The sequence below is a fragment of the Manis pentadactyla genome, chromosome 6 (assembly GCF_030020395.1).
Source record: "Manis pentadactyla isolate mManPen7 chromosome 6, mManPen7.hap1, whole genome shotgun sequence".
NCBI classification, from domain to species: domain Eukaryota; kingdom Metazoa; phylum Chordata; class Mammalia; order Pholidota; family Manidae; genus Manis; species Manis pentadactyla.
The window spans coordinates 115,769,460-115,797,434 of record NC_080024.1 but is presented as its reverse complement, the minus strand read 5'-3'; the positions used below and the strand labels follow the sequence as shown (position 1 = coordinate 115,797,434).

The following is a 27,975-nucleotide window of genomic DNA, read 5'->3' as shown; positions in this document are numbered from 1 at the left end:
GTCTTCTTAATATCCATCACCACATGTAGTTACAAATTTCTTTGCTGTGATGAGAACTTTTAGGTTTACTCTCTTAGAAACTTTCAAATATACAATGCATTGTTATTAACTATAGTCACCACACTGTGTATTACATCCCCAGGACTTATGTTATAACCAGAAGGCTGCACCTTTCCACCACCTCCACCATTTCAACCCCCACTTCCCACCTCTGGCAACCACCAATCAGTTCTCTGTATTTATGAGTTCATTTTTTAAAATTCCATATATAAATCAGGTAGTATAGTATTTGACTTTCTCAGTCTGACTTATTTCATTTAGCATAATTTCTTAAAGTTCTATCCATGTTGTCATAAATGGTAAGATTTTATTCCTTGTTATGGCTGATCATCATTCCATTGCACATACACGGCACCTTTTCTTTACCCATTCATTCACCAGTGGACCCTTAGGTTGTTTCCATGGTTTGGATATTGTAAATAATGCAGTGATGAACATAGGGGTGCAGATATCTTTTTAAGGCAGTGTTTTCTTTTTTTAACAAAATATCCTAAAAGAGAATTGCCAAATCATATGGTAGTTTTATTTTTAATTTCTGAGAAACCTCCATACTGTTTTCCATAGTGGCTACACCAACTTACATGCCCACCAACAGTGCATGAGGGTTGTTCCCTTTACTCCACATCCTCACCAACACTGACCTCTTGTATTTGTAATGATTACTATTCTGAACAGGGATGAGGTAGTATCTCTTTGTGGTTTTAATTTGCATTTCATTGATGAATAATGACGTTGAGCACTTTACATGTACCTATTGGACATCTGTATGTGTTTGGAAAAATGTTTCTTCAGTTCCTCTGCTCATTAATTGGATTGTTTGCTTTTTCTGCTCTTGAATTGAGTGAGTTATTTATGTATTTTGGATATTAAACCATTATCAGATAGATGGTTTTCAAATATCTCCATTCCATAGGTTGCATTTTCATTTGTTGATACTTTTGCTATGTACCTTTTTAGTTTAATGAAGTCTCACTTATTAATTTTTGCTTTTAATGTTAAATCCAAATAACCATCACCAAGACCAATAGCAAGGAGCCTACTGTCTATGTTCTTGAATCTATTTGAGTTGACTTTTGAATATAGTGTAAGAGTGATTCAATTTTATTCTACTGTATGTGGCTGTGCAGTTTTTCCAGCACCATTTATTGAAGACACTGTTTTTTTCCCAACTGTATGTTCTTGACTTCTTTGTTATAAATTAATTGACTGTACATGCATAAGTTTCTTTCTGGGCTCTCAATTCTGTTCTATTGATCTATATTTCTATTCTTGTGCCAGTACCATACCATTTTGAATACAATAGCTTTGTAATAGAGCTTTGAATCAGGCATTGTAATATCTCTACCTTTGTTCTTTCACAAAGTTGCTTTGGCTATTTGAGGCCCTTCTTGCAGTTCCATAGAAACTTTAGAATTTTATACTCTATTTCTGAGAAAAATACCATTGGAATTTTGATAGTGATTGCACTGAATCTATAGATTGTTTTGGGTAGTATGGACATTTGAACAATTCTTCCAATCTCTGAGCATGGATTATCTTTTCATTTATTTGTGTCCTCTTCACTTTCTTTCATCAATATTTTGTAGTTTTCAGTGTACAAATCATAACCTTCTCAATTAAATTTATTCCTAGGTATTCTTTCAGATGTAGTTGTAAATTGATTTTTTTCCTTAATTTCTCTTTTGTGCTAGTTCATTTTCCTATATAGAAATGCAACAGATATCTGTATATTTTGTTTCTTTGCAACTTTACTGAATTCATTTAATAATTCTAACAGGTTTTGGTGGAATCTTTGGGGTTTTCTATAAACAGTATTAATTGTCATCTGCAAATAGTGATGAGAATTTTACTTCTTCCTTACCAATTAGGATGTTCTTTATTTCTTATTCTTATCTAATTTCTGGCTAAGACTTCTAGTACTGTGTTGAATAAGAGTGGTGAGAGTGGACATCCTTGTCTTCTTCCTGATCTTAGAAGAATTCGGCTTTTCACCACTGAGTATGACGCTAGCTGTGGGTTTGTCATACATGACCTTTACTATGTTGAGTTATGTTCTCTCTATACCTACTTTGTTGATAGCTCTTATCATAAATGGGCATTGACTTTTGTCAAATGCTTTTCTGCAACTATTGAGATGATCATATGGTTTTTAGCCTTCCTTTCGTTAATGTGCTATGTTATGATGATTGATGTATTTGGGGATGTTGAACCATCCTTACATTCTTAGAATAAATTTCTTTGTTGTTTTAGTAGAATTGTTGTTTGTTAGAATGTTGTTTAGCCTCTACATGTCTGTGTTTTTTTCCCACTTGGTCATGGTGTATGCTCTTTTTAATGTGTTTTTAAATTTGGATTGATAATGTTTTGCTGAGGACTTTTGCATTTATGGTCATCAAGGATATTGGTTTACAAATTTCTTTTTTGTAGGTCTTTGGTTTTGGTTGTCAAGGTAATGCTGGCCTTATAGAATGAATTTAGAAGTGCTCCTTCCTCTTTTACTTTTGGAATTGTTTGAGAAGGATAGATATTAACTCTTTCCAGATTTTGTTGAATTTACCTGAGAAACAATCTGGTCCTGGACTTCTCTGTTTGCTGGGAGTTCAATTTCATTACTAGTAATCCATCTGTTCTGATTTTCTGTTTCTTTCTGATTCAAATAGTATGTTTATAGATTTCCTTATTTATTCTAGGTTGCCTAATTTGCTGGATATAATTTTTCATAGTAATCTATAGTGCTTTGTATTTCTATTGCACTTGGTGTAATTTCTTCTTTATTTCCCTGATTTTACTTCATTGTTCTTTGAATCTGGGTAAAGGTTTATCAATTTTATCTTTTCAAAGAAACAGCTCCTAGTTTCATTGATCTTTTTTTGTGTGTGTCTCTGTTTCATTTATATCCATCTGATCTTTATTTCCTTCCTTCTACTCACTTTGGGCTTTTTTTCTTCTTTTTCTAGTTCCCTTATGGTTAGATTGTTTATTTGAAAATTTCCTTGTTTTTTTGGGGTATTACTGTATTATTATAAACTTCCCTCTAAGAACTACTTTTTCTGCATGCCAAATAATTTGAGCCACTGTGTTTGTTTTCATTTGTCTCCATGTATTTTTTATTTTCTCTTTGATTTCTTTGTTGACCCATTTTTGTTTAGGCTCTATGTGTTTGTGGTTTTATTTCCAGTTATTTCTTGTAACTGATTTCTAGTTTCACACCATTGTGGTTGGGAAAGATACTTAATATGGTTTCAGTCTTCTAAAATTTACTGAGACTTGTTTTACAGCCCACCATGTGATCTTTCCTGAAGAATGTTCCCTGTGCATTCGAAAAGAATGTGTATTCTGTTTTTGGATGGAATATTCTATATAGATCTGTTAAGTCCATCTGGTCTGATGTGTTGTTTAAAACCACTATGTCCTTATTGATTTTCTGTCTGGATAATCTATCCATTGATGTAAGTAGAGTGTTAAAGTCCCTACTATTATTGAATTACTGTCATTACTGTAATCTCTCCCTTTATGTTTGTTTTATATATTAATATAAATATATTATATATATTTTTATATATTAATATGATTAATATTTGTCTTATATATTTAGGTGTTTTTATATTGGGAGCATAGATATTTGCAAATATATCCTCTTAATGGGTTGATACACTTATCATTATATAATGCCCATCTTTGCCTCTTGTTATAGCCTTTGTTTTGAAGTATATTTAGTCTAAGTATTGCCACTCCAGCTTTCTTTTTTTCTCTTCTATTTTCATGGAATATCTTTTTCCATCCTTTTATTTTCAGTCTGTATGTGTCTTTAAATCTCAAGTGATTCTCTTGTAGGCAGCATATAATAGGTCTTGCTTTTTAATTCATTCAGTCACCCTATATCTTGAGATTGGAACATGTAGTCCCTTTATATGTAAAATCATTATTAATAAATATACTTTTGCCATTTGTTGTTTTCTGGTTGTTTTTGTAGTTCTCTGTTCCTTTCTTTTTCTCTTGCTCTCTTCCCTTGTGATTTGATGACTTTGTTTAGTGTTATGCTTGGATTCCTTTCTCTTTATTTTTTGTGTATAATTTAGTGTATTTTCATGTAACCTACTGTATACACAGAGATTCATATATAGCACCCTACATATGCAGCAGTTTATGTTAGGTTGATGGTCACTTAAGTTCATTCTAAAACAACTACTTTTTAATTATTCCCCTGAATGTTTTTTTTGTATATGATGCCTTACTTCACATCTTTTTATTTTGTGTATCCCTTGACTAATTTTTGTATATGTAATTGATTTTACTACTTTCATCTTTTTTACTACATTGTATCTTTATAAATGATTTATCTAGTAGTGAAATTTTTTAAATTTTCCAATTAAAGAAGTCCCTTGAACATTTCTCATAAGGCCAGTTTAGTGGTGCTGAACTCTTTTATCTCTCCTTTAATTGTGAATGATAACTCTGCCAGGTAGAATATTCTTTGTTGTAGGTTTTTCAACACTTTGAATATATTGCACCACTCCCTTCTGGCCTGTAAAGTTTCTGCTGAAAAATCAGCTGATAAATTTGTGGGATTTCCCTTGTAGGTAACTAGTTGTTTTTTTTTTCTTGCTGCTTAAGATTCTCTCTTTATCTTTGATCTTTGACATTTTAATGATCATGTATCTTGGTGTAGACTTTCTTGGGTTCACCCTGTTTGGGGCTCTCTGTTCTTTCTGGACCTGGAAGTCCATTTTCTTTCCCCAGGTTAGGGAAGCCTTCAGCAATTATTTTGTCAAATAACTTTTCTGTCCATTTTTCTCTTTTCTCCTCCTTCTGGGACCCCTATAATATGAATGTTATTATGCTTGAGGTTGTCATAGAGATTGCTTAACCTATCCTCATTTTTTTGGTATTCTTTTTTTCTTTTTACTGTTCAAATTGGCTGCTTTCTACTACCATGTCCTCCAGATTGCTGATTTGTTCTTCTGCGTCCTCTAATCTGCTGTTGTTCCTACCAGGGTATTTTTTCATTTCAGTTATTGCATTCTTTGGCTCTATGACTTTTATTTAGTACTATCTTATTTTTTCTCTTTGTTGAAGTTCTCACAGAGTTCATTTGCTCTTTTCTCCACTACAGAACAAACCATTACTTTGAACTCTTCTCTATTTTGTTTAGCTCTTTTTCTGGTGTTTTATCTTGTGTTTTGATTTGGGACATATTCCCCTGCCTCCTCACTTTGTCTGATTCTGTGTTTGTTTCTACATATTAGGTAGGTTAGCTATACCTCCTGGGCTTGAAAGGAGTGGCCTCATGTGTTAGGGATCCTGTGGTGCCCAGTAGCACATTGCTTATGGTCACCAGAACCAGATGCTCTTTGTGAACTGCATACACATTGCCGCTGTGGCTGGGCCATGACTGCTGTGAGCTGGCTGGTGGGTGGTGCCAGCCCTCCATCAGCCATGACTTGACTACTGTAGGCGCACTGGTTTGCAAGGAGTGCTTCTTGTGCAGCTGTCCAAAAGTCTGAGCTTCAGGGGCTGTGAGTACACTGATGGGTGGGATGAGTTACAACTACTGGTGGGGGGAGAAAACTCTAGCATGGTTGCCTGAGAGGGCTGATGTATCTACTGGGGACATGTTGGTGTAGTTGCTGCCTCCTCCCCTCCCTAGGACAGAAGTTGTTTGAGTGATGCCAGTTTGGGGTAGGGCTGGTTGTGGGGTGTAGTGTGGGAGCAGCTACTCTGGGGGCAATGCTGGTTCTGAGTATGTCAGGGTGGCCATGTTGGTCGGCTGAGTCTGCGGGGGGATACCCTCATGGATTAGGTTTGCTGGCACAGTAGCTGGAAAGTGTCAGAACTGGCTCCTATATGTATGTGGCCAGCCAGGCTGAAGGAGGGCAAGAAAATTGGCATTTTTAAACATTTTTAAACACTTACTCCTTTGGAGGAAACTGTAGATTGCCACCGTTCCAGTGCACATCCCAAAATAAATACTCTTCATGCATAACTCAGGTGCTCTAAAATCCTGCCTCTGTACTCAGTCTCAGATGGTTTAACACAGCATGCCAGCTGAAGGTATGTTTTTTATTTCTCTCTTGGTTATTCATGTTGTTTAATCTCCACATATTTGTGAAATTTCCAGTTTTGTACCATTGTGGTTGAAAAGATGCTTGATACGATTTCAATCTTATTACATTTATTACGACTTATTTTGTGCCCTAATATATGTTCTTACTGGAGAATGTTCCACATGTGTTTGATACATATGTTTGTTCGAGACATATGTTTGTTCTGCTACTTTTGGTTAGAATGTTGTGTAAATGTCAGTTAAGTTCATCTGCTTTAACATATCATTTAAGATCAATGTTTCCTTATTGATTTTATGTCTGGATGACCCACCATTGGTGAAAATGAGGGTTTAACTTCCTCTACTACTATTGTATTGCTTTCCATCTCTTCTTTTAGGTCTGTTAGCTTGCTGAATATATTTAGGTGCTCCTATGTTGGGTGCATAAACATTTACAACTGGTATATCCTCTTGCTGGAGTGACTCTTTTATCATTATGTAATGCCCTTGGTTGTCTCTTATTACACACTTTGTATCAATGTGTAAATACAGCTACCCCAGCTTTGTTTTGGTTTCCTTTGCATGGAATATTTTTCCCATCCCATCACATTCAGTCTGCGTGTGTTCTTACATCTGGAACTGAATCCCTTGAAGGCAGCACCTACATGGGTCTAATTTTTTAATCCATTTAGCCTCTCTGTCTTGAGTCCATTTACATTTAAAGTCATTATTGAAAGATATCTATTTACTGCCATTTTGTGAATTTTCAGCTGTTTTTAATTCCTTTGTTCCTTTCTCCTTCTTTTACTCTTTTCCTTGGTGATCTGATTATCTCTGTGGTGGTGTGATTAGATCCCTTTATCCTTCGTGTATCTGCTCCAGGTTTTGGTTTGTGGCTACCATGAAGCTTAAACCAACTCAGACTATTTTCAGTTGATAACAATTTAAGTGTAAACACACTTTATAGCTCTACAATTTTACTCCTCTCTTCCTCCTTTTACACTTTTGAAGTAATAATTCGTATCTTTTTATCTTGCATATCCCTTAGCTATTTTAGTTATCATTATTTTTACTTATTTTAACTTTGCTACTAGCTTTTTAGGTGATTAACCCACTACCTTTACATCATTATTTTATATTTTACTATATACTTACCTCACCACTGAGATTTATACTTTCATATGTCTTCCGTTATTAGTTAATACCCTTTTGTTTCAGCTGAAAGAAGTCCCTTTAACATTTTTCATGAGGCTGGTCTACTGGTAATTGCGATATAATGAGTCAAAAGAAAAACACATTTGGTTATTCAGTTGACCAAATATATGTTTCCCAGGTATATTGGTCTTCATCCACAGTTCCTGAAAATACTGCAGAGTTTTAAAGGTGAAATGGGTGTTTTGTCATGTTAATGAGAGACTTTTGGACCCCACCCAAGGGCAGGGGCTTGAGGCTGAATCAGCCAATGGGCTGATCATTTAGTCAATCATGACTAAGCAATGAAGCCCTCACAAAACCCCTGAGAAGAGCTGTCGCTCTCTGCTCTGCTTCGCTCTGTTGATCCTGCTTCTCAGTCGGGAGAGCTTCTATGCTTGAGGAATGAGAACGCCTCCACGTGCCACCCATCCAGGCCCCAAGCTCCATGAGGACAGAAGGTCCTTTATTTGGGACCTGGCTTTATGTATCTCTTCATCTGGCTGTAAACTTGTATCCTTTATTAAACTGGTAAACCTAAATGTCTTCCTGAGTTCTGTGAGTCCCCCTAGCAAACTGATCAACCTAAAGGGGGAGGTCGTTGGAACCTCCAATCTACAGCCGTTAGGTTGGAAGCACGGGTAACAGCCTGGGGCTTATAACTGGTGTCTGGAGTTGGGGGATAGAGGGCAGTCTTGTAGGATGGAGCCCTTAAATTGGGGAATCTGGTGCTGTCTCCAGGCAGACAGCATCAGAACTGAGTTGAGTTCTTGAACCACCTTCTTGGTTTTTGAGAATTGTTTGGTATCTTGTGTGGTGTGTGTGGGAAGACACCCCTCCACACACACACTGAATGGGGTCTGGGAGCCCAAAAGGAGTTAAGCACACTCATTGCAGTAATGAACTCATTTACCTTTTGCTTGTCTGGAGAACTCTTTCTCTCTCCTTCAGTTCTGGAGGACAACGCTGTGTAGAGTGCTTTAGGTTGGAAGCTTTCTTTCAGCTCTTTAAATATATTGTGCATCTTGGTGTGGGTCTCTGGGCTCATCTTGTTTGGAACTTCTTCCAGGCTTCCTGGATCTGGATGTCTGTTTCCTTTCCCTGGTTAAGGAAGTTTTCAGCCTCTCTCTGTTTTCTCCTCCTGGGATCCCTATACTGTGAATGTTGGTCCACTTGGTGTTTTCCCATAAGTCTCTTCACTCTTTTTTCTTTTTGCTGCTCTGATACGGTGAGTCCCACTGCCCTGTCTTGAACGCACTGATCCTTTCATCTAGTCTGTCTACTGTTGGCTCCTTCCAGCATATTTTTCACTTAGGTTACTGTATTCTTCAGCTCTGTTACTTCTTTTTGGTACTTATATTTTGTATCTCTTTGTTTAAGTTCTCACTGTGTTCATCCATTTTTCTACCCAGTTCAGTGAGCATTTTTATTACCATTATTTTGAACTCTCTATTGGGTAAATCACTTATCTCCATTTCATTGAGGACTTTTTCTGATGTTTTATTATGGGTTTTTTGGGGGGGGGGGCATATTCCTCTGCTTCTTCATTTTCCTTAATTTATGTTGGTTTCTATGCATTAGATAAAACAGGCATTCCCCCCTCCACCCCTAGTCTTGAAGGAGTAGGTGAGGAACTTAATCTTTCAACCCTGCTTAGCTCTTGGTTGTCTGTAAAACCTTTGTGACTGTCCAAGCAGCCTACTTTATTTTTAGTGGTTCCCAGGGGTTAAGGGTGTGCCAAGATCTGTTAGAGAGGAAGACCTCAGTCAGCACCTATATTCAGGCTTATTGGAAGTCAGATTCTGAGGCAGCAGCTTTTAAAGTATGTAAATATACCTCTTTCAGGGAATACTAGGATATGGACATTTGTCTGCTCCCTCCACACTGATCCCTGGGGTTGCAGCCAGTTAAAAACTCTTCCTTTGGTATTGTCCCATTGAACACAAGCTCCTGAGAAACACTAATGACCTGGGGCCGGGTAGCAGAAAAGAGTGAAGACAACATCCACCCACAAAAGGTCACTGGAGAAGACTGAAGTTGGCCCCTACGTGTGTTTCAGTGTGCTGTCTCTGCACTGTGCTTTTAGAGGGGCAGTCAGTAAAAAACGTTCTTCATTTGTATAAGTCCTGTGGAACCTACTGGCCACCAGAGCCAGGCAATCTTGAGGTGTCCCCTGAGCAGCAGCTGTGAAAATCAGGGTACCACATGAGCGTACAGCCCCTTTCCAAGACATACCAGTGAGGTGGAGCCAGGAAGAAGGACTGCTGACCTCCATCTCTGGAGAGTATTTCCATAGGCTCTTAGATGTGTGTAAATTAGATGCCTATGCCTCAGGCTGAAGCTTTAATATAAACAAATCAGATTCTCAGAATGGGAACTTTTCAGTCAACTGCCTCTGTACTGGGTCCTGGAGTGGTAAGTGTATGCAAGCCCCAGTGGCTTTGAAAGCTAGATAAGGAAAAGCTTAGGGTTTTGAGTTTCTTCCAGAGTGAGTGTGGGTAACTGTGCTGGAGGTGGGGTTTATGGTGCCTCACCCTTTCCTACCCACTTCGATGTGATCTTTTTCTCATTTATCCATGTGCAGGAGTCTTTAGCTAGCTTTCAGTTTTTTCCAACAGCATTTGCTCATTTCATGCCTCTGTGTCATATTTTGGTAACTCTCACAATATTTCAAACTTTTTCATTATTATTATATTTGTTATGGTGATCAGTTATGTTAATATTATAATTGTTTTTGGGATGACACAAAGGGCACTTATTTAAATTGCAAACTAAAATTGACAAATGTGTGTGTTCTGACTGTTTCACCAACCAGCCATTTCCCATCTTTCTCCCTCTCCTGTGGCGTCCCTGTTTCCTGAGACACAACATATTGAAATTAGGCCAGTGAATAACTCTACAATGGCCTCTAATTACTCAAGTAAGAGAAAAAAGTCTCATGTCTCTCACTCTAAATCAAAAGCTAGAAATGATTAAACTTAGTGAGGAAGGCACGCTGAAAGCTGAGATAGGCTAGGCCTGTTGTGCCAAACATCAAAGTTGTGAATGCAAAGGAAAAGTTGAGAAATTTAAAATGGTATTCCAGTGATACATGAATGATAAGAAAGTTAACAGCCTTATTGCTGGTACGGAGAAAGCTTTCGTGGTCTGGATAGATGATCTAACCAGCTCCAACATTCTGTGAAGGCTGAGAGAGGGGAGGAAGCTGCAGAAGAAAAGTTGGAAGCTAGCAAAGGATGGTTCATGAAGTTTAAGGAAAGAAGCTCTCTCTATAACTTAAAAGTGCAAGATGAAGAGCGAGTTATCCAGAAGATCTGGTTAAGATCATTTTTGAAGGTGGCTACATTAAGCAACAGATTTTCAGTGTAGACAGCACAGCTTTTTACTGTTGACACCTTTCATAGCTAGAGAGAAGAAGTTAATGTGTTGCTTCAAAGGACAGGGTGACTCTCTTGTTAGGGGCTAATACAGCTGGTGACTTCAAATGTTCATTTACCATTCTCAAAATCCTGAGAGTTATGCTAAAGCTACTCTGCCTATGTTCTACAAATGGAACAAGAAAGCATAGATGACAGTACGTCTGTTTACCTTATGATTTATTGAATATTTTAAGGTCACTACAGAGGCCTACTGCTCAGAAAAAATATTCCTTTCAAAATATTACTGCTTATTGACAAGATGCACTTGGTTGCCTAAGATGTCTGATGGAGATGGACAGGGAGATTAATTTTATCTTCATTCCTTTTAATGCAACATCCATTCTGCAGCCCATGGATAAAGGAGTCATTTCAATTTCAAGTCATATTATTTAAACAATTCATTTATAAGGCTATAGCTACCATAGATAGTTAGTTATTTCTGATGGATCTTGGCATTTGAGATGTCATTAAGCACATTTGATTCATGGGAAGAGGCCAAAATATCAACATGAACAGGAGTTTGAAAGAAGTAACTGTAGATGTGGTGGACATAGGAAGAGAACTAGAGTTAGAATTGCTGTACTCTCACGATAAAGCTATTTAATGGATGAGGAGTTACTTCTTATGGATGAACAAAGTAGTTTCTTGAGATGGAATCTACTCCTCATGAAGATGCTGGGAAGGTTGTTGAAATGACAACAAAGTATTTAAAATACTACATAAACTTACTTGAGAAAGCAGCTTCAGGGTTTGAGAGGATTAACTTTAATTTAGAAAGAAATTCTAGTGTGGGCAAAATGCTCTCAAACAGCATAAGATGAAACAATAATCTTTTGTGTAAGGAAGAGTTAATCAAACTTCATTGTTGTTTCAAGAAATAGAAACCCCAGCAACCCTGATCAGTCAGCAATCATTGAAGAAAGACCTTTCAATCAGCAAAAAAAAATTATGACTTGCTTAAAGCTCAGAGGGTGGTTAGCAATTTTTAGCAATGAATTGTTTTTTAATTAAGGTATGTACATTGTTGTTTTTTTGTTTACATAGTGCTATTGCACATTTAATAGACTGCAGTATAGTGTAAAAATAACTTATATGCACTGGGACACCAAGAACTTCATTTGAATTGCTGTATTGCAAGTTGTTCTGGACCCAAATGTGCAGTATCTCAAGGATATGCCTGTAATGTACAGCATGGTAACTGTAGCTAACAATAACTTGAAAGTTGCCAAAAGATGGGATCCTAAATGTTTTCACCACACACAGGGTAAGTATGTGAGGTGAGGTGAGAGACATGTTAATCTTATTGAGGTAATCATTTTACAATATGCATTTATCAAATCATCATACTATATACCTTAAACTTACACATGTTAAATATAAATACAGCTGGGGAATAAACCAACCATGTCCACCACCAAAAGAAGAGACAGCACCCTCCCCTCCCCACCTTGCTAGATTTGTAACCTCTAGTTACACTGGGCTCCCAGAAGCAATTCATTGATGCCTTTTGTATGTACTTGGAAAAAATTAATAATCAGAGATGAAGAATACAAAAAATTGCTCACCAGAAGAAATCAACAGCAGATTAGAGGATACAGAAGAACAAATCAGCAATCTGGAAGGCATGGCAGTGGAAAACAACCAAGCTGAACAGCAAAGGGAAGAGTACAAAGAAATGAAGATAGGCTAAGAGATCTCTATGACAACCTCAAACATAATGACATTCACATTATAGGGTCCCAAAGGGAGAAGAGAGAGAAAGGGACAGAAAACTTACTTGATGAAATAATTGTTGAAGACTTTCCTAACCTGGGGAAGGAAACAGACATCTAGGTCTAGGCTGCACAGAGATCTCAAAATAAGATGAACCCAAGGAGATCTATACCAAAACACATAATAATTAAAAGGTTAAAGAGAATCTTAGAAGCAGCAAGAGAAAAGCAAACCATTACATACAAGGGAAATCTCATAAGGATATATATATTGCAGGCCAGCAGTGGTGTTATATATTCAAAGGGATGAAAGAAAAAAAGCCTGCAACTAGAATACTCTACCTGACAAGGTTATCAGTCAGAACTGGAGGAGAGGTAAGGAGTTTTCCAATCAAACAAAAGTTGAAGGAGTTCATCATCACTAAACCAGCCTTATAAGAAATGTTAAAGGGACTTCTTTAAATGGAAAAGAAAAGGACATAACTAGAAGAAAATTATGAAAAGGAAAAAATTGTCACTGGTGAAAGCAAACATACAGAAGTTTAAAAGACAAAAGTAGTAAAATCAATTATACCTACAATAATTAGGAAAGGGATATACAAAAAGATGTAAACCATGACATCATACACAAATGCATTCACACTTAAGCAACTGGAAATGGTTATAATATATATATTTTATATATATATGCATACATGTATGTGTGTCTGTGTGTGTGTATGTATATATATATATATATATATATATATATATATATATATATATATATATATAATATTCAAGTGAGATATATTCCAGGAATGTAAGGACAGTTCAACATTTTCAAATCAATCAACATAATACACATTAACAAAAGGAAGGATTAAAAAACTATATGATCATCTCAACAAATGTGCAGAAAAAGCATTTGACAAAGTTCAACATCCATTCATGATAAGAAATATCAACAAGGTGGGTATAGAGGGAATACCTCAACATAATAAAGATCATATATGACAAACCCACAGATGACATATTCTGTGATGAAAAGCTTTCAGCTTTTCATCTAAGATCAGGAATGAGACAAGGATGTCCTCTCTCATCACTTTTATTCAGCATAGTCCTAGAAGTTCTAACCATAGTAATCAGACAGGAAAAAGAGTGAAAATGCATCCAAATTGTAAACGAAGAAGAAAATTGCCACTATTTGCAGAAGACAATGACACTATAGATACAAAACCCTAAAAAAAATACCCAAAAACTAGAGACTCCACCAAAAAACTATTAGTAAAATTAATTCAGTAAAGTTGCAGGACATAATATCAATATACAGAAATCTGTTGTGTTCTTATATACTAACAACAAACTAGCAGAAAGAGAAATTAAGAAAACAATCATATTTAGAATTGCATCAAGAAGAATAAATGCTTAGGAATACATTTAACCAACAAGCCAAAACTCATTTAACCTGTACTCTGAAAACTACAAGACATTGATAAAAGAGACTGAAGATGACACAAATAAATGGAAAAATGGAAAAAAAAATCATACTCATGGTATTTTTCACAAACCTAGAGCAAATAACCCTACAATTTGTATGGAACCACAAAAGACCCTAGATAGCCAAAGCAATCTTGAGATTGAAGAACAAAGCTGGAAGTATCATGATTCCTGATTTCAAACTATACAACAAGCTACAATAATTAAAACAGTATGGCACTGGCACAAAAGTAGACACATAGATCAGCGGATAAACCCACACTTATAGGGTCAGTTAATAGACCCAAAGGAGGCAAGAATATACAGTGGGGAAAAGACAGTCTCTTCAATGAATGATATTTTGGGAAAACTGGACAGCTACATGAGGGACAAAGAAACTAGATTACTGTCTAACTCTATCCACAAAAGTAAACTTGAAATGGATCAAAGACCTAAATGTAGGACTTGAAACCTCCTATATGAAACTAAAACTCCTATAAGAAAGTATAGGCAGTATACTTTTGGATATTGACCTCTGCAATTTTTTTCTGGATGTCTCCTCAGGTGTGGGAAACAAAAGCAAAAATTAAGAAGAGATGGGACTATATCAAACTAACAGGCTTCTACACAGCTAGGGAAACCATCAACATAATAAAAAGGCAATATACAGTATGGGAGAATATATTTGCAAGTGATATATCCAAAAAGGAGTTAAGATTCAAAATATGTAAAAAAACTTCAACTCACCACCAAAAAACCCTCAAATAATCTGATTAAAAATTGGGCAGAGAACAGGAACAGACATTTTTCCAAAGAAGACATATATATGGCCAACAGACACATGAAAAGATTTTCAACATCACTAACCATCAGTGAAATGCAAATTAAAACCCCAATGAGATATCACCTCACATCTGTTAGAATGACTACTATACAAAAGACAAGAAATAACAATTGTTGGTGAGGATGTGGAGAAATGGGAACCCTCCTACACTGTTGGTGGTAATGCAAGTGGGGGCAACTGCTATGGAAAACAGTTTAGAGGGTTCTCAAAAAATTCAAAATAGAACCATCATACGATCCAGCAATTTCTTCTTTATTAACCCAAAGAAACATAAAACATTAATTTGAAAAGATATATGCACCACTATGTTTACTGCAGCATTATTTACAATACCAAAATATGGAAACAACCCAAGTGTCTACCAATGGATAAATGGATAAAGAAGATGTGGTACATATGCACAATGGAATATTACTCAGCCTTTAAAAATAATGAAATATTGCCATTTGTGACAGTATGGATCAATTTAGAGGGTATTATGCTGAGTGAAATATGTCAGACAGAAGAAAACAAATACCATATGATTTCACTTATATGTGGAATCTAAAATACAAACAAACAATATCAAAACACAACCCAGAAGCTGGCATAAATGCAGAAAGCAAACTGTTGGTTGCCAGAGGGGAGGGTTTTGGGGTAGGGTGAAATAGGTGAATGGGATCAAGAGGTACAACTTCTAGATATAAAACAAGTAAGCCACAGGGATTAAAAATGCAGCATAGCAAATATAGTCAATAATAGTGCAATAACTTCTGAAGGTGACAGAGGCTAACTACACTTATCATGGTGAGCATTTTGCAATGAATATAAATGTCAAATTACTATGTTGTGTACATGAAACTAATATAATTTCAACTACATGTCAATAAAAATGAAAAAAATGGGCATGTGAAACCAATACCAAATATAGGTACATGACTATAAATGTATGTGTAATATAATTCCTAAATTAATATTTATGAAAATACTTAAGTGTAATTTTCTTTGTAAAGAAAATATTTAATTGTGAAAAATTATCCTAACTGGAAAGTATATAGAGAAACATGACACTGTCATTTGAAATTAACAGGATTAACAATTTACAGCAAAAACGAAAAGATGCAAAGGCTGAGGTAGGAGACAAAGTATAGGTATACCTTGTTTTATTGCACTTCACAGATTTGTGCCTTTACAAATTGATGGTTTGGGCAACCCTACCTTGAGCAAGGTTATTGGCACCATTTTTCCAACTGCATCTGCTCACCTTGTGTCTCTGTGTCACACTTTGGTGATTCTCACAATATTTCAAAATTTTCATTATGATTATACTTGTTATAGAGATCTGTGATCAGTGATTACAACTCACTGAAAGCTCAGACTGCAGTTAGCATATTTTAGCAAAAAAGTATTGTTAAATTATGGTATATAAGTATTGAGGTTTCTTTTAGACATAATGTTATGGCACACTTAATAAATTACAGTATAGTATAAACCTAACTTTTATCTGCACTGGAAAACCAAAAAGGTTCATCTGAATCACTTTACTGCAGTAGTCTGGAACTGACATAAACAGGTGAAATGGTTTGCTAGTTCTCAATGTTTGCTCTCCTGATTGATGAAATAATCTACAATTAAATCTACTTAAAGTAAAATATATGAAACCAGAATGTTGGATCAATACAAGAGTCAACTGACAGTATTCTGCTAGACTAGTGAATGATTCAGTTTGGTTTTCAAAAGAAATTAGCACCTACAATCAATCTTCTTATTTTCTTAAGCATCATCTGGATGGACACTAAGGATCACATGCCACAGTTAGGTTGCAAACTTTTAGGGGAAAATACCATGTTTTAAAAAAATGTCTAGTATCTTATACATATTGGGCATTTTGGTTGGGTACTCTGGATGCCAATGGATGATGGAAAACACCCGAGTGGACTGTGAAGAATGGCTCTGATAGGTGATGTCCTGTGCTTCACAGAGTCTGAGGTGGGGTTCCCTGGACACAGACTCTGAGATGGAAATTTGCAAGCAAGAGGTTCGGTGAAACTTTTCACTGGAGAAAACCACCACTCAAGTGGCGAAGGAAGGACTGGATGGAGGAAAATGCTGAACCCTGGAGCTGGGATGGGCCTCAGCATTGTCCCAAATTGAAGCAAGGCAGCTGGCCTTTGTATCTCCCTCACTGACTAGTCACTGGGTGTGGGCTGCCCTGAGGAGGAAGCATAACAGCTCCCTTGAACCAAAGGCAATCCCCCAGAAAGGATGGAGCTGAAAGCCAGGGGTTTCTGGATGGCTGACTGAGTGTCCACTAAAACTGGCAGGTTTAAGTAACAGTGCATTTAAGAGAGCGTAATTGACATATAATTTATATACAAAAAACATGTAGTAATAAATATTTGCTGAATGAATGAATGAATGAATGAGGAAAGAATGGTAAGCAAAGGATTTAATTTCATTAGAAGGGATTTAAATGAGGCTACAAGAAAATCCATTCAGAAACCAGAACTTCTGGTCTAGATATCTGTATTGTGACTTTGTCATTTGACTTAATCAGTAAAATCATTCAGATCCTGAATTTATTAAGCCTTGGGGGAAAGGCAGAAGGAAAAGTTCTGAAAGGGACTTTGATTTTGGCAATCAAGTGTCAACAAGTAAGGGGCCCCTTTCTCACTGATTATTCCACTATGAAAGAGTTGGATAGCAATTCTACATCTTAAAAAATAAATAATTAGCCTGGTGTGAAGCAGCAGAGAGAAATGAAAAGTGTAATTGATTGAATCTTTCTAAAAAAACTACTTGGAGCCCTTTTGACTAATGTAGTCATCACCTAAAGTTCTCTTTGAAGGTCGTATCTGAGCACAATTTTGCTCAGTCTAATGATCCAGCACCTCCTCCACTGAGTGTTTGGACCTGCTCACCTTGAAGGCAACAATTTAATCACAAAGGCATTTTCCTGACATTATGTATTCCTGTCAGATGATGCCACTTACTTTATTCAATGCCCACATTAAAAAAGTGATATAAATTAGATGCTTGCAATGAATCAGTTTTATCCAGGGATGTACATGGTTATTGCAAAGATGCTTCACGTTTTCTCAGTGGTCTTCAAACAAAAGCAGATTCTAACACTTCATCTATAAGCATTTCTGTCCCTCAAGATTTATTTGATTGAAGACTTAAAAACAACTTATTAAATATCTTTAAACTGTCATACTATAACAAAAATCCATAAATTCTTTGTGCTAACTATAATTTTTACTATGACTCACCAGTCTGTTCCTGTTCAGAATAAATCACTTTTGCACGGATCCCAAATGCTCTTGCCATCTCTACCTACTTTAAAAGAATCCTGATATATCAAGTCAATTGATTAAAATATTAAGAAAGGACTTAAATATTAAATATATTTCAGATAACTAATTTTTATGCAAAAGAGCAAGTTTTTTTCAAATGAAAAATGCTTTTAGTTTGTATTTTATAAGTCTATTTTCCAGACATGCCTATTTAACTCATTAGTTCCGTTCTGTCTATATAGTACAAACATCATTTTTTGACCACCTTATGAATTATTTTATTTTGGCTTAAAGGATAGCCACGTCTTTTTCAGGGTTTTTGGCTTGAATTATAAGGATTACTAAACAAGATACTTCTATCTTGCAGGACTGCTGCAGATATTCAGGGATCTAGAACAGGAAACACACAGATGCACACCTCCACACACACCACAGGCACGTGGATCTTCCCTGAAGCCTAAATTTTATCAAGAACAAACTATATACCCTTGTACAAAGATTAGCAATTTATAAACAAATATTATAATGTTCCTAAATAGGGTATCATTAAAGTGATTGGGGGAGGCAGAGGCATAGTAATTTATTTCCTGAATTGGAAGAAGGGCTCAATTTTGCCCAGATGTAAGTCTGACACATGAATTAGCACTGAAAGAAAGTCAGAATAATTCCAAATAGTTCAAAAATAATAATGGAAAATTTAACATTACTATTTACTGACAGGCACTAATAAGGCATAAAATGCTTTTTTTTTTTTAAAGCCAAGGATAGTCAGCATAGCAATGTGACTTCAATAATGACTCTGTAGATTTTTTCCCCCTTTTCTACTATTGTCAGTAACCTGCACTCTACTTTCAAGCATGAGAATGATCGTCTAAAAATAGAACCACTCCTTTTCCGTTTTGCAGCCATTAATGAAGTCACTGCTTAGCTAAACCTTGCTCTTAATTCAGCTTCAGTCTAAAGGAAGAAAATAATCTGGATTTCTGGTATGAAAGATTGGACCCATAATATAAAGAAGGGCACAAAATAACAGCACTGGTCTCTAGTTGCAGTGAATATGATGATGAGTCTGAATCTTATGTCAATATAAATATATTGCTTATTTAATGGGAAAAAAATCCTCTCTCATGTTTTCAGATTTGTCCCAATGCTTAGCTACAAGAGGAATAATTTGTTTTTAAAATGTGAGTTCATTCACTTCACAGACTTGAGTACCTGTTATGGGCCAGATCCTGTGCTGGGGTGTGGGGCCCTCAAATGAATTAACTATAGTTCCCACCCTGTCCTGACGGGACACATTTTTGTTACCTTTGCTCTCCCCAGGTGAACTATTGTTAATTCACAGTGTGCAAGATCCAAGCTCAGCTTTCACAAATAGAGTTGGTGTTTTAATGGTTGTTTTTCACATGTTCTTAATTTTGTTTTTTTTCTCAACTTCTAAAGCTTTAGTTAAAAAGATGTGGACCTCAGATAAGAAAATTTTAATGATTGTGAACTTGATTTTATGATCCTTGATTATTGTCAGAACACAGAATGCTTCTCTTTTAATTTCCTTTGTTTTTGCTTTATTTCTGTTATCTTCTGTCACTAATCCCACACCTCTGCCTGCCATAGGCAGCTTTATATTATATTTAAAGTATGTTTTTCTACATTTTTATACACACAGACACATATACATACACAAAGAGAGAAGCTTTGAAAATTTCTGGCATGGAGCATATCTAATTTACATAAATGATATGATGGTATCAATATCTGTTGCTAACTTTTTGTATTTAACAATTTTTAAAGATCTACCCATGTTACTGCATATACATCGAAGTTACTGCTTTTTATACTCCATTACGTGCTATCCTATTCATACACTGGGAATTTGCCAAGAGTAATAGAGCTCTGTCGTGAATATCAACACATCTTTCTCCTTGAGCACCTGAGTGACTTATTCAAGATCTATCCAGTGGTACAACTGCTAGTGTGAGCATAATTGTCAGGTGTGTGCGTATTTAATTTTAGTAAATTAAGTGAGGCTTTTTCCCCCCAATGGCTGCATTTGATAATATTCCCACCAGCAAGGCAATAGGGTCTCCATTTTTCTACATCTTCACCAGCATTTGATATTGTGTGACTTTAGTTTTTGCCAATCTAATGACTATAGCTTGGCTTTGGTGCTTTCATTAGTATTTTGATGCTCTCATTAATATTTCCTGATTTCTAGAGAGTTTGAGCATCTTTTTTTTATTACCCATTTAGGGTTTTCCTTTCTATGAATTGTCTCTTCAGAGATATTGCCTCTTTTTTGTTTTTTTCCCTCAGTTTTTCAGGAATATGGACAAAATAACCAACCCTCCCAAGAATATTATACAGATTTATCCTTTGCCTTCCTTTTTAAAATATGTTACATGAAGATTTTCTCTAAGCCTTTAATACTAGGAAAGCTTTAGGTTTCCTGAAAGTTATATAACTGTCATGGTAGACTTTTTATTTCAATGTCATTATGAACTTTTTTTATGTCTCTTGTCATCACCTAATTCAAAAGATGTTTTGAAAGAGTCAGGCATAAGTGAGTCAATAAATTTATTTTTTTCAAAATGTACCCGTTTAATTTAATTGGTCTTTTTACTAGAACAAAATGTGTTCCCACTCACCTTAGAATAGCAATAGGCTATTAGAATTACAAAGCTGTGGAGATCACCTGGTTCAACCACACACTTCATAAGTTGGAGATGGAAAAGTCACAAAGGTCATCTGAAACTATTTAGGCTATATAGGTAGGCAAAAACTGGAGTGGCCTAGCACTAAATCTGGTTTTAGTTTCCTTTTATCAAATTATTTTTAAACATTTGGTATTTTATATTTAATAGGAAAGGTACATATTTGGGGACATGTGTCTGTGTGTATGTGTGTGTGAAGTGTGTTTGTGTTTTATAAAACTCATGAGTCCCACCCCAACCCCCTGGGCATTTATCTATATGTAACTGATCAGAAGTTCTGGTCTCAATACATCTCTAATCTTTTCTACAAGTCTTTGCAAAATTTTCATCTAATCTAGAAGTACAAATTACAAGTCAAGCTTTGGAAATCAAACTTAAATTCCTCTGTTTGGTAATCTCTGAGATAGTGTATAAAAATATCCTACTTGCTAATTATTTGATTATCAGCTCTGTTCCTAAATCATACATGAATTGCTTGTCTTTCTAGGTTAAGTATCAGCATCAGAAAGATTCTCCCTCAATTGCAGGACTTGGAACGGACAGTTGTGGTTGCGTCTAGATCTGCAGATGATGAAGCCCCAACCTCACATCCTCGTGGAATCCCAGGTCCCCTGAGTGGACAGGAAGCAACAAGGCTGGGCAGGGTTCCAGTGTTTCTGACTTGGATCAAGTGAGTATTACCCTTGGCAATGTCAATACTAAGGCTTTTCACTTTATATTTGCTTCCACATACACCATGGCAAGGAAAGGGATGTGTTAAGTCCTCCTCTGGCTCTGAACACTTGTGCTCAGAGGTGACGCACCTGTTCCCTCTGACATGTCTTTGGCCAAGCAACTCACTTGGCCACAGTTAACAGGTGTCCTGGAAAGGGCAGTTTCTTTGCTATTTTGTGAAGAGTACCACTGACTACCACAGAGGGTAAAGATACTAGGTAAAGAGGCCTATGTGCCCTCCTGACTTCCAAAAACACTTCTGTGTACTAAGTGGCCAGTAATGGTTCTGGAGATTTAGCAGGGAAGAAGCCAAGTGGAGGGAGAATGATAACTAAAGCCGATTCCCAAGGGCTGGAGTGTGTGTGTGTACAGGGAAACAGCTCTGACCTTGTCTAAAGGCAGGTGTGGGCATGCCACTGAGTATTTCTTGCACACAGTGCATTTGATATGTGCAGAACTCAGTGACGTGAGTGTTGCTCTTACAACCATTTTTCCAACATGGCAACAGTTCTTCAGGCTGATAAAGAGACTGGCCCAAGTCATGCAGTTGATCCAGGTCTTGGTTCTCTGACTCCAGGGGCCCCTTTCACTTTACTTTTGGACTATAACACTGATGTTCTCAACATACCACAAACATCAAATTAAAAGTTTCCTGAGTTTAGATCTAAGTTTGACATTTTGTATCTGAGCCCTATTCACATCTTGTGATTACAATTAAAAAATATATATGTATATAGAATGTTAACCTAACCATACATATAGGACACTTTTTGGATTCTTTACACGACCACTAAAGAATTCTGCAAACTGACCTTTTAAGTTGCCAAGGAAACCTATCAGAAGTATTCCTAGAAAATGGCTACTCTGATTGCAAACAATCTCTTGCCATGATTCAAGTAGTCCATCTCTAAAATAGGCAAATACAATCAGCTGCATGCAGATAAGTAAATCTGAATCTGCTTCCTCATTGTGGGAGGTGAGTCTAAATGTCAAAACTGCCTGTTCTTCCCAGACTTTCAGCACTGATAGCATTTAGTCGGAACATGCAGTTGGGGGCAGGTCATGTGGCTACAATAGTGTTTCTGCTTAGAAAAGGGAAAGTGGTTCTTAAGTTGATTCCTCTTGCGCTCTGTCATTCCCACATACAAACACGCACACACACACACACACACACACACACACACACACACACACACACGCTAATGAAGCTCAATTTAGTTTAAGTGCTTGGAAAAAGGCTTCTGAACGGTTGAAAACCATCCTGGGGGTTCATTGGTGGTTTTCTAAAATGGTCACACATATCCTTAGCTCTTTCAATCTGAGGTATCCAGATGCTCACATGCCATTCTAAGCAGCAAGTCACAAGGATTAAAAAGTGATGCATCAAGAAAATAATGAGGCCAAATCTATCTTCTCAAGTTTTTCTACTCTTCAGGGTAGAATACTTTAATATCAGAATTTACAGAGTAATAAATACTTAGGAATTAAGTGTTACAGAGGGTCAAAAAATACCCAAAGAAAATAGTTGAGAGAATAAGAACTTTCTGGGTCTATAATATCTTCTCTAAGATGGAGCCATGATTATAAGTCATCATTTCTGGTTCTCTAGGTTGGAAAAAGCACCAAGAGATCATCCCATACTCTATCAACTAGGCAGTCATTCGTTTAATAGTATCCTATTTCTGATTCTTTGATCACACGGTGACCTTCTGGGCTACGATATAGACTACTCAATGAAGGGGATGCAAAAATCTTTTCCTTGGTCTTAGTCCTAGAATATCTCACAAAATAATGTATCAGTTGACATTTGTTCTCATGCATCAGTCTGAGCGTTTTGTTACTTTCCAAAGTTTAGAAGCTTACTGTCATCATTACTAAGATATGCATTGTAGGTATGGTGGCTCAACCCCACATGAGACTCAGCCTGAATCAGTTAGCTGCCCCAGCAGGGCATGCACACATTACTGCATGCACACTGCTGCTCCTGGGTGTCTGTCAAGCAAATGCTACATCAGTTCAACTAGTGGCTAGATAGTGGAAGTCAGCATGCTTTTTGGGGAAAAGAATGGAGATTTTGTAGGTTTTTACTAAGACTGTATGACTTCTCTGAGTCTCAGTTTCTCCATTTTAAAATAGGAATAACAATATACTCTACTGCGGTTAAATTGAAAGGCATATTTAAGTATGTAGTCCAGAATTTGGAGCACAGTAAGTATTCAAAAAATGTTGTTTTCCTCACACCTCCTTCGCCATGGGAGGACGTAAGTTCTATGGTTTTCATTACCATAGATCCACGTGCTATCTAAAATTTTAATTTATTTGAGATCAACTTAAAATATCACTGTTGCAAAAACAGTGATGTAGCAAAAATATTAAGAGAAAACCCACTTCAGGTTATGGTGACTACAGTCATTTTCTTTCCAGCTCAGCAGCATTGGGCAGAGCTTGAGTAATAAATGACCTTGAATCTGATTTACTTCGCTTGGAGCTGAACTTTCATAATGATTTTGCTCAAGCAGCACGTGATGGTCAGATGTTCTCTAAATGGCCCTTGATAAACCAATCAGTTGCAGTCTTATCTACTTCAATAAAAACGAAAAAAGCATTTTAATTTGGAGAAGAATGAAGTGGGCCTTTCCCCCTAGAAACAGCTGTAAATTGGAACCAAATAGAAACATTTAAAAATAAACCCAAAGCTGCTGAGAAGATTCTAAAAAAGCTCCTCCTTTCCTGAAAAGTTGCTGTGAGTGCAAAGACTGTCTCAGGCACATGGAATTTTTTTATCACCAAAGGTCACCCAAAGCAAGTAAATTTACAGGGAACCATCCCTCCGTGTTGACAGAGATATCTATTGCTTTTATTTGCGGCTCCTTGCAAAGTGTCTTTTTAAGGAAACATAAAAGCACGTGATGGATCATGAAATTAACATGTTGAGAACAACATTAGTTGACTCTGTTCTAAGGGGTGCCTGTCTCCTCCTCACTTGCTTGTGCACTTCAACTGGCAGCAAATCAATTACTCTCAGGCCCTGCAGAGTTTTCAAAAATGCACGGAGCACATCAGGCCACACGTTGAAATGATGCACCATATCAAAGTAAACAGTAACTTTCAGGAGACTATTAGTGCTACTGACATGTGAAAAGTGAAATCTGTTACAGCCCTTAACCCTCATCGCTCCTGGTATCGCCCCATCAGTGAGTTTCAGGGAATGAGGTATTTGGCATAATTATGTTTTCCGGATTATTGAAGTTTAACATTTAAGCACTGAGCCCCTTTACTGTAAGCATTTGTGATGGGGAATTTTCTTAAGTGCATCATTTTTCCCTTGTCTCATGAATTAAAAATGCTAAATGCTGTCTAAACTCCTCTTAATACTCAGGTATAATGAATAAATAATTAAAAGATTTTATAGAAAGTCAGAAACACAGAAATGATTCTTATCCTATATTTATACTTGAACTTTAGAGATGTTAAGTGATTTGCTGATGGACACACAGGTGCACATGACAGGAGCTCACCCTACAATCTAGGTTTCCTAATTCCAAATTTCATTGCTCTTTCTCATACACAGTAATTCCCAATTATATTGGATTTTTGGCACTTGTCATTTCCCTTGCCTGGAATATTCTTCCCACACAGTCACATATGCCTCAGTCTTACCTGTCGTTTTCCCTCAATTGTCACTTTTCAGTTGAGTCCTCACTGAGGCCTTACTTAAATGTGCAACCCTCTCTCTACCCTTGGCACTACTTTCATTTTTCTCTGACTTATTTCTTTTCTCTACAGCATTTATCACCTTCTTACCATATATACACTTATGCAATCTATTTTATTTATGGCCTTTCTCTTCTCACTAGAAGGTAAACTCAGTGAAGAAAAGATTGTTTGTCTGCTCTGATAATGAATAGATTCCTACTGGTAGAACAGTGCCTGGCAAATAGAGGTGCCTGGCAAATATTTGTTAAATGAGTCACTGGTCTGAATGATTAGAACCTCACAGAAGTTTGATTTCTGAATAAGTCAGGTGTTAGATGTTAACAATATGGGGATCCATGGGTTATTTTTTCTTCTTGTTGGTAGAGAAGGTTAAGAAATTATTTGTCAAGTTCCCTGGTTAAGAAAAAAGAATTTTAGCTGGTTAATTTGTAGCATAGAGTTGATTTCTTTTTAGATGACACAGTAAAATATATGTTGCATTTACAAATTTATTTCCACCAAACTATTTAAAGCAATAATGACAATGAAACTCGATTTTGAACAACAAAGATGACCTGCTTATAAATCCTCAGTAACAGTTCCCAGTAGGGGCACTATCAGTGTTTAGGTCTGTCTTCCACAAAGGGGTCTTGCTTGTTCAGTAGGGAACTCATGTGGCCATTTTAAAGCTAAATCAACAACAGCATTTATCAGAGCAAAAACCCCAGGGGTTTCTGGGTAGTTTAAAGAGTCAGTCATCTTCAGTAAGGGACATAGAAGAGCTTTAACAACTGAGCTTCAAAGAAGGATAAGTCTTTGTGGAGTCTGTCTGAAAATAATGAAAAATATAATGAATGCTCAGATGTTCTTTGCAGTTTTACAGCAGGAGATAATTGGAAAGGACCTAACTCTTTAACAATAAGGGAACAGTTAAGTAAATTGCACCCTGGAAAATGGTGCTTCCGTTAAAATTATGACTATAAAGACCACAGGGCAACTTAGAGAAATCTCATGAAATATTATTAAAGTCTTTATCTATTTGAAACCACATGCGGTGACCACAGCCATGTAAAAATATTCATGTGGACAGACTTGAATGTAGTCTTATGAGTAATAAGCAAATGATTTATTCTCCCAGCTTTGAATTTTCATATTATAACTAATTAAATGAGAAAACTATATTGATCATGAAGTATAAATGATAGCAGTTTACCTAAGGTACTTAAGGAAGAGTTGGATCTAAATAAGATTGTACTCCTACTGGATATTCATGTTACAACCATTAATTAAAGGTTCTGAGAAATTCTGTAGTAAAACAAATGATTCAATCATACTTTATTTCTTTCCCCAAATCATCTGATCAAATGCTATTTTTTCCTAGACCGTCTCTGGATATCTCGAGAAAGACCACTGTTCTGCAGAGCAGAACATTAAGCTTATACGTTGAGCTTATAGTTACCTTGGTTTTTTTTCCAATGATGTTTGAAGATAAGGAAAAATATAAGAAATTGAGGAAGGAAGAACGGGAGGAAGGGAGAGAGGGAGGAAGGGAAGAAGGAAAAGAAGAGGTTGAGTCGCAGAGTCCAGGTTGCTTTACCCCTGAAAGCTTTCTGAGGAGGACTGACATTATTATCTAATTGTTGGAATCAGGAGGCAAAAAGAAACTCCCTTCTAAAAGGGAACCACCAAAGAAAAGTCTGTGCATAAGGCACTTTTATAGCAGGACTGAATCAATTCCAGAGGTAAATGATCATCTCACATGACTAGGAAATGAGCCACTTGGAAGCTAATGTCTTAGGGATTATAGAATGGAATTAGGAACTACTAGGAAGATTCCGGAACCCATGTACTCCCATCATGCTTTGTACTGATGTTGTTAATTTTCTTATGGATTGGTCTTAGTAGATTGTAGGCCATTCCTTTTCTTTCTCTCCCTCCCTCTCTGTCTCTCCGTGTAAGCTTCTGGATGAATGTTCTTGTGCTCTATAGAACCTTGGACTATAAGAAGTCAAAGCTCTTTATAACTCTTGAAGAAAATAGTCCTTAACCAACTTTCCATATTTCCATTAAATTAGAAAGGACTAGAATAAGTTTTCAACTTTTCCCTAATTTCTGCTCTCCTTCTTTAAAGTTTAAAAGTCATATTTGTGTTTCATTTCATGATATATTATACCATCAAACACTCTTAACATTTCTGGAAAAGCTAACTCATTTCCTGATTATTACCCACGAGGCTGGCATATGTACAGGCCAAGACAGGCTGCCCCAAAATGGGCCACTTTGGCATGTGGTTTATTTTGAGTTGAACACAATCACGACTCTGCAGGGTCAAGAGCAAGTTTTACTCCTTCCTTAATTACGTAGAAGAATCTAAATTGGGGTCTTTCCCAGAATAAAGGTTATTATCAGACAAAAATTTTATCTGAGTGAGCATCTGTAGGGCAGGGCAAACATCTAATTACTGAACATCTGCTCTTCTTTGCCTGGTGAATTGCCCTCCTCCCCTTTGAAGCTCCAGGCCCCTATCCCACTCCTTAGCTCAGACGGCAGAGACCCCATTTTACCTTTCTGTCTTTGAACCTTTCATGTATATACATATAAAATATTTGATTTTCTTCTATTACTCAGTCTCAAGTCAATTTCATTCTTAGACCAGCCAGATGAACCTTTGAAGGGTGGAGGGTATTCCTCCCTAATATAAGTAAAATCCGTGTATTTTAGGAAATATGGATTATTTAAATTTTTTTCATTAGCTGCACAGTATTCCATAAAGTGATTGCATTATAAGTCATTTTATTTTTCACTACTGAAACATTTTAGGATGTTACTAAGATTGACTATTATGGAAAAAT

At 36.5% G+C, this 27,975-nt stretch overlaps 1 protein-coding gene across 5 annotated transcripts in view; it reads right to left on the bottom strand.

Annotated features, from left to right (window-relative positions):
- Positions 1 to 27,975, bottom strand: part of DLGAP1 (DLG associated protein 1) — a 567,869-nt gene that overhangs the window by 443,135 nt on the left and 96,759 nt on the right. For 4 of the 5 annotated variants that reach the window (XM_057504061.1, XM_036905864.2, XM_057504062.1 and 1 more), the window contains exon 2: positions 12,491 to 12,592. The exons of the other annotated variant lie outside the window; for it this stretch is intronic. The gene's annotated coding sequence lies outside the window, so the exon portion shown is untranslated. The remainder of the gene's footprint in view (positions 1 to 12,490; positions 12,593 to 27,975) is intronic. 5 annotated transcript variants of the gene reach the window in all.